The following is a 12,375-nucleotide window of genomic DNA, read 5'->3' as shown; positions in this document are numbered from 1 at the left end:
ACCTTAAGGAATAGAAGAAAAGTACAGTTACTGCTCAGTAGATGCCTCTTTGAATTATGTAGGCACACCTGCCACTAACTACTATGCTACTTGAACACACAGCAATGATAAGACGTACTTCATAGCAAAATTAAAAATTCATACCCATGATTAAAAACAGGGTGTATGTTTCAGTGTGCCTAAAAGGAAGAGACATATTTAATATTAAGCAGGGGTAGAAACTCAGAACTGTTATATTTTGGTTGTAGAGATAAACCCACATGGCCACAAGTCTGACTTCTATAGGGCATAGGATGAAGAGGTTCTCATGCAAAAAAAAAAAAAAAATCTATCAGGAGTTGTGTTGATTGCTGGCTTGAGGTTCAGGGTATATGAAACTGTGAGAATGAGCAGAGACAGCCAAACCCAAGATCCACCAGCAACATTCGCATTTGCAATGTTCCCAGTATTTCACTGGAATAGGAGCCAGAATAAGCCAGTGTAAGAATTAAATCTTGACTGGAAGGCTTGGAATGCTGGGTAAGAAGAAGAGAGAGAGGAAGAAACACTCCCACTTCAGATGAGCCTACAAATAAAAATGAAGTAGTTAGTGGATAATTCAGAAAGGATTTATGAGGGTAAGATTAACTTCAAGGGGTTAGCCTGTTGATCTCTTTGACTAATGATAGTGATAGAGGAAGTCTTTGACCACTGTTTTTAAGTCATCATCAATCCCCAAGGTATTTAGAGCTTTCAGATCCTGTCACCATAGATTAATTCGGCCAGGATCTTGAGATTAGTTTTTAAACACTGTTTTTTTTTTTCTTTATCTTCTTTTTCATAATAGTCTAAATCTTTATAAGTGACAATCCTACTTAAATATCTTTTGTCAAATTAAAATTCATTATGATAATCAAAGGAACATTTACTTCTACCCACTCTTTAGAAGAAAATGTGTTGGGGGGCTGCCTAAATTTTGAAGTAATTTTCTCATGTTGATTGCATTTGCCTGACATAAATCCGCTTGTTTTTGTAAAAGTAATCAATGTGTTGGTTTAAAAATTATAATATGGACTATTAAAAATAACATTATAACTCCTTTTAAAGTAAATGTTTTGTTTTTATCTGGTAGGAGATATACAAACCTAGAATGTTAAAAATATGAGATACAAAGGATATTTTTGACAAAAATATTTTGTTTGTGATCTCTCAAGGAATCTCAATCATAGTTATGAATGTCTTGGGGAGAAAGTGTTTCAGGAGATAGTCATAAGACATATTCAAGTTCTAGAAAATTCTACTTGACATAAAATCTTGTAAAGAGATATCTTTCAGTCTATGTGTTTGCAGGACCAAAAATAGTATGTGTGTGTCTCTATATATCCAGAAAGAAAGGAAAAAATTAGTATGCTCTTTTTAAAAACATATTCAGATGGTCCTACTGAATAATTGAGTCCTGAATTGAGTCCTGAGACTCTTTGAGGATAGGTGACAGTTTCCAGGGGTCCTCAGACTTTTTAAACAGGGGGCCAGTTCACTGTCCCTCAGACAGTTGGAGGGCCGGACTATAGTTTAAAAAACAAAAAAACAAAAAACAAACAAAAAAAAACTATGAACAAATTCCTATGCACACTGCACAGATCTTATTTTGAAGTAAAAAAACAAAACAGGAACAAATACAATCACACTGCCTCATGTGGCCCGCGCTGACCCCTGGTTTACACAAATAGCCTATCAATGAGAGTCACCTGAACACATTTCCACCTGAAAGGCAGTGAGGAAAAATAAACTGTTATCCCGAAAGCACTGCCTTTCACATGGAAATGTGCTCAGGCAACTCTCATTGAGAGGATATTTATGATTAGAATCATCATTGTATGTCATATGCTTGGTTGGAAATACCCCAAAAGACAAAGTCTTTTCAGAGGCTCACCTGTAAAAGATATGGAAATCTGCAATTAAGGGTGCAAGGACCAGTCCTTCCTCACACTTGCGATATAAATGCACCTTCTTTTTTTACCTATAGTAAAATCTCAAAAATAGTAGAGGGGTTAAGTGCTGAATGATAATGTAACTGGTGTGACATCAGCCTCACTGCTTGGCTTTCAACAATTTATGCTTTGTTTGATGGGGCATTCCATCGATGTACATTTATGAATTCCTTTCTAAATTCAAGTAGTCCTGATAAGCTAGTCAGAGACAAAGTCAACACTGAACTGATAATGAAGTCCCTCAGAGAAGCAGTGAAGTTGCGGAGTTGGAAGAGGCATCTGTTCCCAGGAAAAGTTAATTGGAACCCAGGTTCTACTTACCAGCTGGGCAACATTGAGCAAGTCTCTTAACCTCTCTGCTTCTATGTTTATAAAGAGATTTAGGAACATTACCTATTTCATTAGGCTAGAAGAAAGACATAAATCTTGGATATAAAGTACTTAGGGCCATGTCTGGTACCTTGTGGGAGCCCAACTCATGCTATGTATTACAGACCTATCTGGAATTAGTAGGCTTCTAATTGGTAGCAGAAATGAAACCTTGAATAGAGGATACCCAGAAGGCATTTCTGTGTTCACTGATAAAATGTGAGACATCTAAGAAACTGTGTGCTCATTATACAGAGGTGACTACATGTCTCTTCCTTGAGTGGCCGTTGAAAACTACTGTGCTCCATTGGCATTCGAAATTGGACTTGTTCCTACATTTTAATCTTGATGTGTAACATAGTTCCTTCATTATAAGTGAAGATGGAGTATTTAAAATGGGGTCTAAATAGAAAAGTTATTTGAAGAAGAATTTCTCTTATAGTAAGTTGATATATCCTATAATTTCCAAAATTTTATTGCAACCATACAGCAATTTTCATGTGCGATAAACATACGTATTTGTTATTTAATTACTCATGTTGCAATCTTACTTGAAAATATGTGTAGATAAAGGCACAGGGACATAAAATATCTATAAATCCATATAAAAACATATTTAAGGACCACCCAACTTATTAATTGCCTAAATGTTAACGTGATATTCATTAGCAAATATAATTTCAGCTGCAAAAAATTTAGAGAAAAAACGTAAATTGAATTTACCACGATATTTTTCCAACAGGAATTTTAACTGAGAAAGTTATAACAAAACTACTACTATAAATTTTAAATGGCTATACTGCTTCTTTGTGGCTATAACTGGGCCTGTAATTACTCTCTTCATCTCCTCCACTCAGCCATGTTCTTTAGTGAATTTCTTCTTTACTGAACAATCATTATCTTCATGAGTTACCTGTGAATATTTACTGCTGGCACATAGCTAAGCATTTAAGGATAATCAACTTAGGAGAAACATCAAGTCTTTCCTCTGCCACTCGCTCTATACCCCAGAATGCTTCTTAAAACTTAATTAAATTAGCTAAAATTTTAGCCAACCCTATACATTCCTAATATTTGGATAAAGAGTGAAATTTTCCTTCATCATCCTTATCCTCTGAATCATTGGCTTGACCAATTTAAATATTCTTTTCTTTACTGAATTAAATATACTAAATGTGTTGCTATTTTGTAAAAGCAACCACATTGCATTAAAAATGTGCAACATAGTACCACTTGGTTTTTATTATACTTTGAAAGGCAAATGGAGTAAATCAAGAAGAAACAAATCTAAATGCAGTGCTGAAGTGAAGTCCAGCCTTTGAAACCAGCTTCCTATTAATCACAGTGCTGACCTTTTCATTAAGGGGCACTTGTTGAAGTCATTGACACGGTTACAACATTCATATGTGTGAACTGTACTCTGTGGCATTCATGTACTGGGAAAGGCATAGTGAAATTAGAATCTCTCCCTGTAGGGGGTAGACATTGACCGCTATTCAATGCCAACAATTGTCGGTTGAAATAGTTCATGAAGAATGAGTTTTAAACTGCGTTTACTCCACCATCAGTAATGTCAAATGCAATTCTTAAAGAAATATATTTGACTAGCAATAATTAATTAAAACTCTCATAGCAGCTACTTTATCCAAGCTAAATCATTTCTGAATATACACAAAGGAGTCATCAGGATTGTGCTGCCATGGCTTTTAAATCATCAATTTCAGTGATGTCCATCTAGAACGGTTAGAAAACAAAAACAAGACATTGGCTAATGGAGAATTATTTAAACAATGCACTAGTGCTTTTTCTAATTTTGACTATCTACCCTATATATTTGCCTTGTCTTTTGAGTTGACAATGTCTGCCAGACTAATTTTTCAAATAATGATTTAAAAAACTCACATGGCTATAGATACAGTATGCGGAGAGTTGTTAATGAATTCTTTTAATATGATCAGTATTTGAGGGATTCATTTAGGAATAATAACTGGAATCTTTGTTAGGGTGTCTGTTTTATGTGTTTATTTCTTACATGGAGCATCATACTCTGTAACAGCAAACACATTCTTTTACATTGCCTGACATTCCACCTGAAAGTCCACCGCAGTTAGCTTGTTAACACAATTCGGGATATATGGTATAGCAGTAAAAAGATTCCCCATAGCCAAGTAAAAATCAGGGTAGGGGGCTCAAGAAACAGAGCTGTACTTAGATCAAATCTGAACTTCAAGTTCAAACGTAGTTTAATGGTGAATCCAAAGTTGTAAATGCAAAATAAACGCAAAGTGAAGTCTGCTTTAAACCAAGCATGAAAGACCAAAAAGTCAAAGTTGAGATTTCCTCCATCTGGTTTTAATATCTCCTCCCGTGCTATTAGACAAATGACCTTTTGTTTTGTTTGTTTTAAAAATTCATTATCATTGTCATTGCTGCTACAACCTAATACCGCTTTTAGAGTTTTAGGTATCATTTCTTTGGTAAGAGATAAAGCTTTAGAACAGATTTCTTAAGCAAAAGTTACCATCAAATTCCTCACCCTAATGTATGAACAGTGATGTAAGACTACAGTTATACATAAAAGTTGAGATCTATTTTCAAGAAGGGTATGTGCTTCTTAAAGTTTCTTTTTTTCTATTTTGAAAACCGACAAAACACTAGCCACCATCATTTTTGACAGTAATAAAGGACATTTCACCCAGAAACAGCCAGAATACAGGATTCAGTTCCGAGACCTTCTGAATAAAGAGTCACTCCAGAAGTATTTAAGCTTTGAGTGTCAATGTCAGGGTATTGTGTAAAACGAAACTGGAGAAAATCCACGGGTTATGAACACAGGCTGTTTCCTAGTTCACTTTTGCACAGTCTTCCGAGGATTCCCTGAGAGTAAACACCCCTAATTAATTCCCAAGTAAAAGAAGGAAATATAAATTCTCCACTTACTGCATTTGCTGTCCTTTGTCCTTCTTTGAAGTGAAAGGGCTGCTCTGCTCTGCTCACCTAGCTCCAGGTTGCCCCCCGATGAGGCTTAAATGTGAACGGCAAGAAGCATGTTGACTTTGTGAGTGCACAAGGAGCAGCCCATCGCACTGATGTCAGGGAGCCCGTCAGGACAAAGTGCGAAACTTCAGCTGGAGAGCACAGCATCTATTACCCGTGAGGCTCTACCATTTCACCTACACCTGGGCGGATCTATCAAGCTTCATCTCTATTAGAGCTATTTGACTCTGTGGTTTAAGAGGGAGGAGAAGAAAAAAAAAAAGAGAGAGGCTTGCCGTTGTCACACTTGTTTCCTATTAAAGAGCCTTACGGTGGATTGAGTAATTGTGTACAAAGGTAGTCTGGCTGGCAGATGTGTGCAGCCCCAGCGGAGCACTAGATTCAAGGCAGATGGGTTGTACCAGGGCGCAAACAACATTGAGAGAGAGAGAGGCGTGATTAAAACAGCAGGCCTCTGTTTTATGGTGCTGGATGTGGGGTAACTTTAAAACTCGTGGGAGCTAGAGTTCCCCAAATGGTATTACTCAGTCGCATGGAAAACAATAAATTTAATAAAAAAGAAAGATGTTCAAACTACAAAAGTTATGGCGATATTTATAATAATCACTTTAACTCTTAATGAAGGATTAAATGAAACGCCCTTCCCCCAACACCCTGACTAAGCTTAATTAAAACTACTCAATCATGGGCTGTAGTGGGTTGGTGGTGTTAAAGTGATGAATTTGAAACAGATACTTCATTCTGCTACATAAGCCAAGGTTATCTTTTTAATCTGAATTAAATTGCTTTAAGGAGATTTACACTGTAAGGCAGATTGACATCCTGCAATAGAGCATTTTTTTATGTAGTTGAAGCCAATTTGGGGGAAAATGTCCTCCTGGAAGTATTTCTGCATATCACTTGTTATTAACCCATGGAATCTTTAGGGCTTTCTATGTCTCCATTCTTTTTGTCAATAAAAAGTAATGCATAAGTAATCAGAATGATTATAATTAACTTCAAAAATTAGAAATAGTGAATCTGTTTTAGTATGTTGTTGAGAGTTACTTTCCAAATCATGTGCAAGTACTATTGTTAATAATCATGATGGTAATTGGACAATTGATACAAGCCAGAAATTATGTAAACAGATTTAGATGCAGCATCTATTTGGAGTCCTCCAAGATACTGTAAGGTCAATATTTTATTAATATCACTTTTTTTTTTTTAAGATGATGGAATATCTCTAAAAGATTACTTTACCAAGGTTATACATCTGTTCAGGTTGAAAGCATAATTCATGGGCCTCACTTGTGACTCAGTGAGTAGAGCGCCAGCCCTGTATACCAAGGGTGGCAGGTTTGAACCTGGCCCCAGCCAAACTCCAACAAAAAAATAGCCGGTGTTATGGCAGGTGTCTGTAGTCCCAGCTACTCGGTAGGCTGAGGCAAGAGAATCACCTACGCCTAAGAGCTGGAGGTTGCTGTGAGCTGTGACGCCACAGCACTCCACCAAGGGTGACAAAATTAGACTGTCTCTAAAAAAAAAAAAAAAAAAAAATGCAGAATTCATTTCAATCTGTATCTAGAATGCTCATTCTTTACCAGGTTAGACAATCTCCATGAAGAATATTTTTTGTCTTGCAAAAAGTGAAATGATTATCATAGATTTCTTACAAAAAATTGACATACTCTTTTATTTTTATTTCTGTGGGTAGTTACAATTTAGAATTAGACACTCTGACTTGGTGTGTCCAAATAGGTAATAAAATATACTTCTGATAAGAGTTGCACCAAGAGTGCTAAGGACTCCTGAAGTCAAGAATTGGCACAGTTTCTTATGATTAAAAATCTTTGAGTACATGTTTCTTTAATATTCCTAACTGGTTTGCAGAAAATTGGTAGAAGAAAAATATGGGATTAAAAATAAGAATTTTCTTTTATTAAATTTTTTTTTGTTTTAATTATTATGAGTACATAACAGTTGTATATCTTTTTTTTTTTTTTGTAGAGACAGAGTCTCACTGTACCGCCCTCGGGTAGAGTGCCGTGGCGTCACACGGCTCACAGCAACCTCTAACTCTTGGGCTTACGCGATTCTCTTGCCTCAGCCTCCCGAGCAGCTGGGACTACAGGCGCCCGCCACAACGCCCGGCTATTTTTTTGTTGCAGTTTGGCCGGGGCTGGGTTTGAACCCACCATCCTCGGCATATGGGGCTGGCGCCCTACTCACTGAGCCACAGGCGCCGCCCTACAGTTGTATATCTTTATAGGGTGCATACAGTGTACCCTATAAACATAGTGATGTTTTCATACAGATGTCTAATTTATGTGTGTGAATTAATGAAATCGGGATAATTGAGTAATCATAGCTTTGGACATTTAACTTTTCTTTTTATTAGGAACATTCTGATTTTGCTCTTTCATTTATTTTAAAGTATGTGGTAACTTATTGTTGATCATAGTCACTTGGTTGTGCTATCAAATATTGTTCATTTTATCTAACTAACTATATTGTTGTACGCATTAACCAGCCCACCTTTGTCCTCCCCTCTCTGCTGCCCTTCCTTGCCTGTGGTAACCATCATTCTACTCTCTGTCTCAGTGAAATCAATTGTTTTTAAATATAGCTGCCCCATATAAATGAGAGTATGCAAGATTTAACTTTGTGTGCTTGGCTTATTTCATTTTACATAATGTTCTCCAGTTTTATCCATACTGTGACAAATGGCAGGATTTGATTCTTTTGTGCCAATATATTATTCTATTGTACCACCATTTCCTTATTAATTTGTCCATTGATATATACTTAGGTTGACTCCATATCTTAACTATGGTGAATAAACATGGGTGTGCAGATATCTTTTGGATATACTCAATTCTCATCCTTTTGATATATACCCAGGAGTCTGATTGCTGGACTATATGGTAGATCTATTTTTAGTTTTCTAAGGAACCTCTGTACTGTTTTCCACAGGGGTTGCACTTGTTTGCATTCCCACCAATAGTATATGAGGGTTCCCCTTTCCTCACATCCTCACTAGCATTTATTATTATTTGTCTTTTTGATACAAGCTATTTTACTGGGGTGAGATGATAACTCATTGTAGTTTTGATTTCCATTTCTTCAATGATTGGTGATGTTGAACATTTTTTTTCATATACCTGTTGGTCAATGGTATGTCTTCCTTTATGAAATGTGTATTCATATCCTTTCACCATTTTTTCATAGGATTATTTGAATATTTCTCCAATTAAGTTGATGGAGTTCCTGATGTATTCTATTTATTTATTTTTATTTTTTTATTTTTTGCAGTTTGGGGCCGGGGCTGGGTTTGAACCTGCCACCTCTGGCATATGGGGCTGGCGCCCTACTCCATTGAGCCATAGACACTGCCTATATATTCTGTTTATTAATCGTTTGTTAGACAGGTAGTTTGCAATATGTTTTTCCCATTCTGTGGTTTGTTTCTTCCCTTTGGTGATTGTTTGCTTTGCTGTGCAAAAGCTTTTCAGCTTGATGTCATTCCATTTGATTATTTTTTTTTTTTTTTTTGGTTACCTATGCTTTGAGGGTATTACTCAAACAGTCCTTGACCAGATCAATGTCCTGAAGCATTTCCTCAATGTCGTCTTTCAGTTTGGGGTTTTAAATTTAAGTTTTTAAATCTACTTTTATCTAATTTTCATATAAAGTATGTATAGTGAGAGAAAAGGGTCTGGTTTATAATTCTATATATGGATATCCAGTTTTCCCAGCAGTATTTATTAAGGAGACTATTCTTTCACCACTGTATGTTTTTGGCAACTTTGTCAAAGATAAGTTTACTATAGATGCGATTTACTTCTGGGTACTTTAATCTATTCCATTGGACTGTATGTCTGTTTTTATGGCAATACTATGTTGTTTCAGTTGCTATGGCTCTGTAGTATAATTTGAAATCAAGTGATGTGGATGTCACTGGTTTCATGAGAATTGCGTTGAGTCTGTAGATTGCTTTGAGTAGTATGAACATTTGAATAATATTGATTGTTTCATTCCTTAGGAATATCTTTCTATTTTTGTTTCCTCTTCAGCTTCTTTCATTAATGTTTTAGAGTGGTCATTATAAAGATTGTGCACTCATTTCATTAAGTTTATCTCAAGAATGAAAGAGAAAGTACCCAATGTACTCAGCCCTACTATGAGACTAATTTAGGGTTTTCACATGAAAGCTGTAACCCAGTTACAACCTAAGAATAGGGGAAGGGGGAAAGGGAGGGGAGGGAGGGGGGAGGTGGGTAGAGGGAAGGGGATTGGTGGGATTACACCAGCGGTGCATCTTACAAGGGTGTATGCGAAACTTGGTAAACGGTCTGTGAAGCTAGTGAATGATGCCCCATGATCATATCAATGTACACAGCTATGATTTAATAAAAAAAAATGTTTATTCCTCAGTATTTTATTGTAGCTTTCGTACATGGGATTACCTTCCTGGTGTCTTTTACTGGCTGCTTAATGTTGGCATATAGAAATGTTATAGATTTTTGTATGTTTATTGTGTATCTTGCAACTTTACTGAATTTGATTATCAATTCTAATGGTTTGGGAGTGAAGTCTTAGGTTTCTCTAGATATAGATTCATATCATCTGCAAACAAGTACAATTTGACTTCTTCCTTTCCAATTTGGATTCCCTTTATTTCTTTCTCTTGTCTGATTCTTCTAACCTCTTTGTCTTGTTCCAGATCTTAGTGGAAAGGCTTTCAGTTTTTCCCCCATTCAGGATGATACTGCCTGTGGGTCTGTAATATATGGTGTTTTTTGTTTTGACATAAGTTCCTTCTATATCTGGAATTTGTGAATTTTAACATGAAGGGATGTTGCATTTCATCAGAGGCCTTTTAAGCATGGAATGAAATTATCACATGACTTGTGTCCTTTGTTCTGATGATATGACATATCCCATTGATTAATGTACATATTCTGAACCATTTTTGCATCCCTGGGATGAATCCCACTTGATTCTGATTACTAATCTTTTTAAAGTGTTTTGCATTTCATGTGCTAGTATTTTGTTGAGAATTTTTACATATGTTTATCAGTGATATTGGTCCAATTGGTCCAATTTTTCTTTTTCTTTTTTTTACTGCATCTTTTCTGGCTTTGATGTCATAGTGATACAGGCCTAGTGGAATAAATTTGGGAGTATCCCATTTTCTTGATTTTTTGGAATAGTTTAAGTAGGATTGGTATTAGTTCTCTGATTGCCTGGTAAAATTTAACAGTACAATCATCAGGTCCTGGGCTTTTCTTTCATGGGAGACCCTTTATGACTGCTTCTATCTCATTACTGTGTTATTGGTTTATTCAAGTTTTGCATTTCTTCCTGATTCAATTTTGATAAATTGTATGTGTTTAGTAATTTAATCAATTTATTATCATATAGTCAATTACAGTAGTCCCTTTAGATTTCTGTAGTATTGGTTGTAATCTCTTCTTTAATATCTTAATTTATTTATTTAGGTTTGCTCTTTTTTTTTTCTTAGTCTAGCTAAAAGTGTTTCTATTTTGTTTATAATTAAAAAATTTTTTTTGTTTCATTGATTTTTTGGTTTCAATTTCATTTATTTCTGCTCTGATCTTTATTATTTCTTTTACTATTTTTGGTTTGTTCTTAAATTTCTATCACTTTAATATGCATCCTTAGGCTATTTATCTGAAGCTTTTCTACTTTTTTGTTCTAGCTAGCACTTACTGCTAAGACTTTCCCCTCGTTACTGCCCTTAATTTCTACAATACATTTTGACATGTTGTATTTTCACTTTCATTTATCTTGGGACACTTTAAAAATGTATTTATTAATCTCTTTATTGGCCCACTAGTTATTCATATTGTTTAATTTCCAGGCATTTGTATAGTTTCCAATGTTCCTCTTATTGTTTTCTAGGTTTATTTCATTGTAATCAGAAAAGAAACTTGGTATGATTTCAATGTTTTTTAATTTTTTGAGACTTTTATTGTGGTGTAACATATGCTCTATCCACAAATTGAGAAGAAGAACATGAATTTTGCAGCTGTTGGATAAAATGTTTTGTAAAAGCGTATTAAGTCCATTCAATCTATAGTGCATATTAAGTCCAATGTTTCATTGCTAATTTTCCATCTGGATGATCTGACCATTGCTGAAGATGAACTGGTGAAATTTCCAATGAATATTGTATTGGAGTCTGTCTCTCTTTAGCTCTGGCAATATTTGCTTTATACAGGTTGTCCATAAAGTTCATGTGAAATTTAAGATTACACCCTATTTTCATTGCACATGAACTTTTTAGCCACCCTGTAAATATGGCTCCTTCATGGTTTGGTCCATATATATTTAGAACTGTTAGACCTTCTTGCTGAATTCATTATACAATGACAGTTTTTATGTCTTTTTGAAGTTTTGTTTTCAAATCTATTTAATACAATAGAAGTATGGCTACCCCTGCTCTTTTTTTGGTTTCTGCTTTCCTTGAGTATCTTTTCCCATCCCTTTATTTTCATTCTATGTGTGTCTGTATAGGTGTAGTGTGCTTCTATTTTTTTTATTTAAAAAAATTAAGTATTTTTATTATATACTTTTAAACATACAGAAAATAGAAAAAAATAGCACAGGGAACATCCACATACACACCAGTTAGTCATTAACATTTTGCCATTTATGCTTCACACATATGTTTTGCTAAACCATTTCAAAATATTTTGGAGACACTGTAACAATTCATTCAAAAAATATTTGAGTATGCAAATTAAAACATTCTTCTAAAACAGCGGTTCTCACCCTGTGGGTCGCAGCCCCTTTGGACTGTATTAAAGGTTTGTGGAATTAGGAAGGTTGAGAACCACTGTTCTAAAACTATAACATCCTTCTACAGCCCATACAATTAGTGATAATTGTCTAATATCATTTAAAATTCAGTCCATATTCATTTTCTCAATTTCTCCTACCTTAAGTCAGGTGTTTTAAATAGGGTCCAATCAAGGATTCCACATTGCATTTAGTTATGTCTCTTAAGTAACTTTAAATCCAGAACAGTTAC

At 35.2% G+C, this 12,375-nt stretch overlaps 1 protein-coding gene across 1 annotated transcript in view; it reads right to left on the bottom strand.

The window, feature by feature from the left end:
* Window positions 1-5,330, bottom strand: part of SEMA3A (semaphorin 3A) — a 514,403-nt gene extending 509,073 nt beyond the window's left edge. Inside the window, exon 1 of the mRNA XM_053553821.1 lies at window positions 5,280-5,330. The gene's annotated coding sequence lies outside the window, so the exon portion shown is untranslated. The remainder of the gene's footprint in view (window positions 1-5,279) is intronic.
* Window positions 5,331-12,375: the final 7,045 nt, after the last annotated feature.

Source organism: Nycticebus coucang, chromosome 11, assembly GCF_027406575.1.
Source record: "Nycticebus coucang isolate mNycCou1 chromosome 11, mNycCou1.pri, whole genome shotgun sequence".
NCBI classification, from domain to species: Eukaryota; Metazoa; Chordata; class Mammalia; order Primates; family Lorisidae; genus Nycticebus; species Nycticebus coucang.
This window is presented reverse-complemented; position numbering and strand designations above follow the sequence as displayed.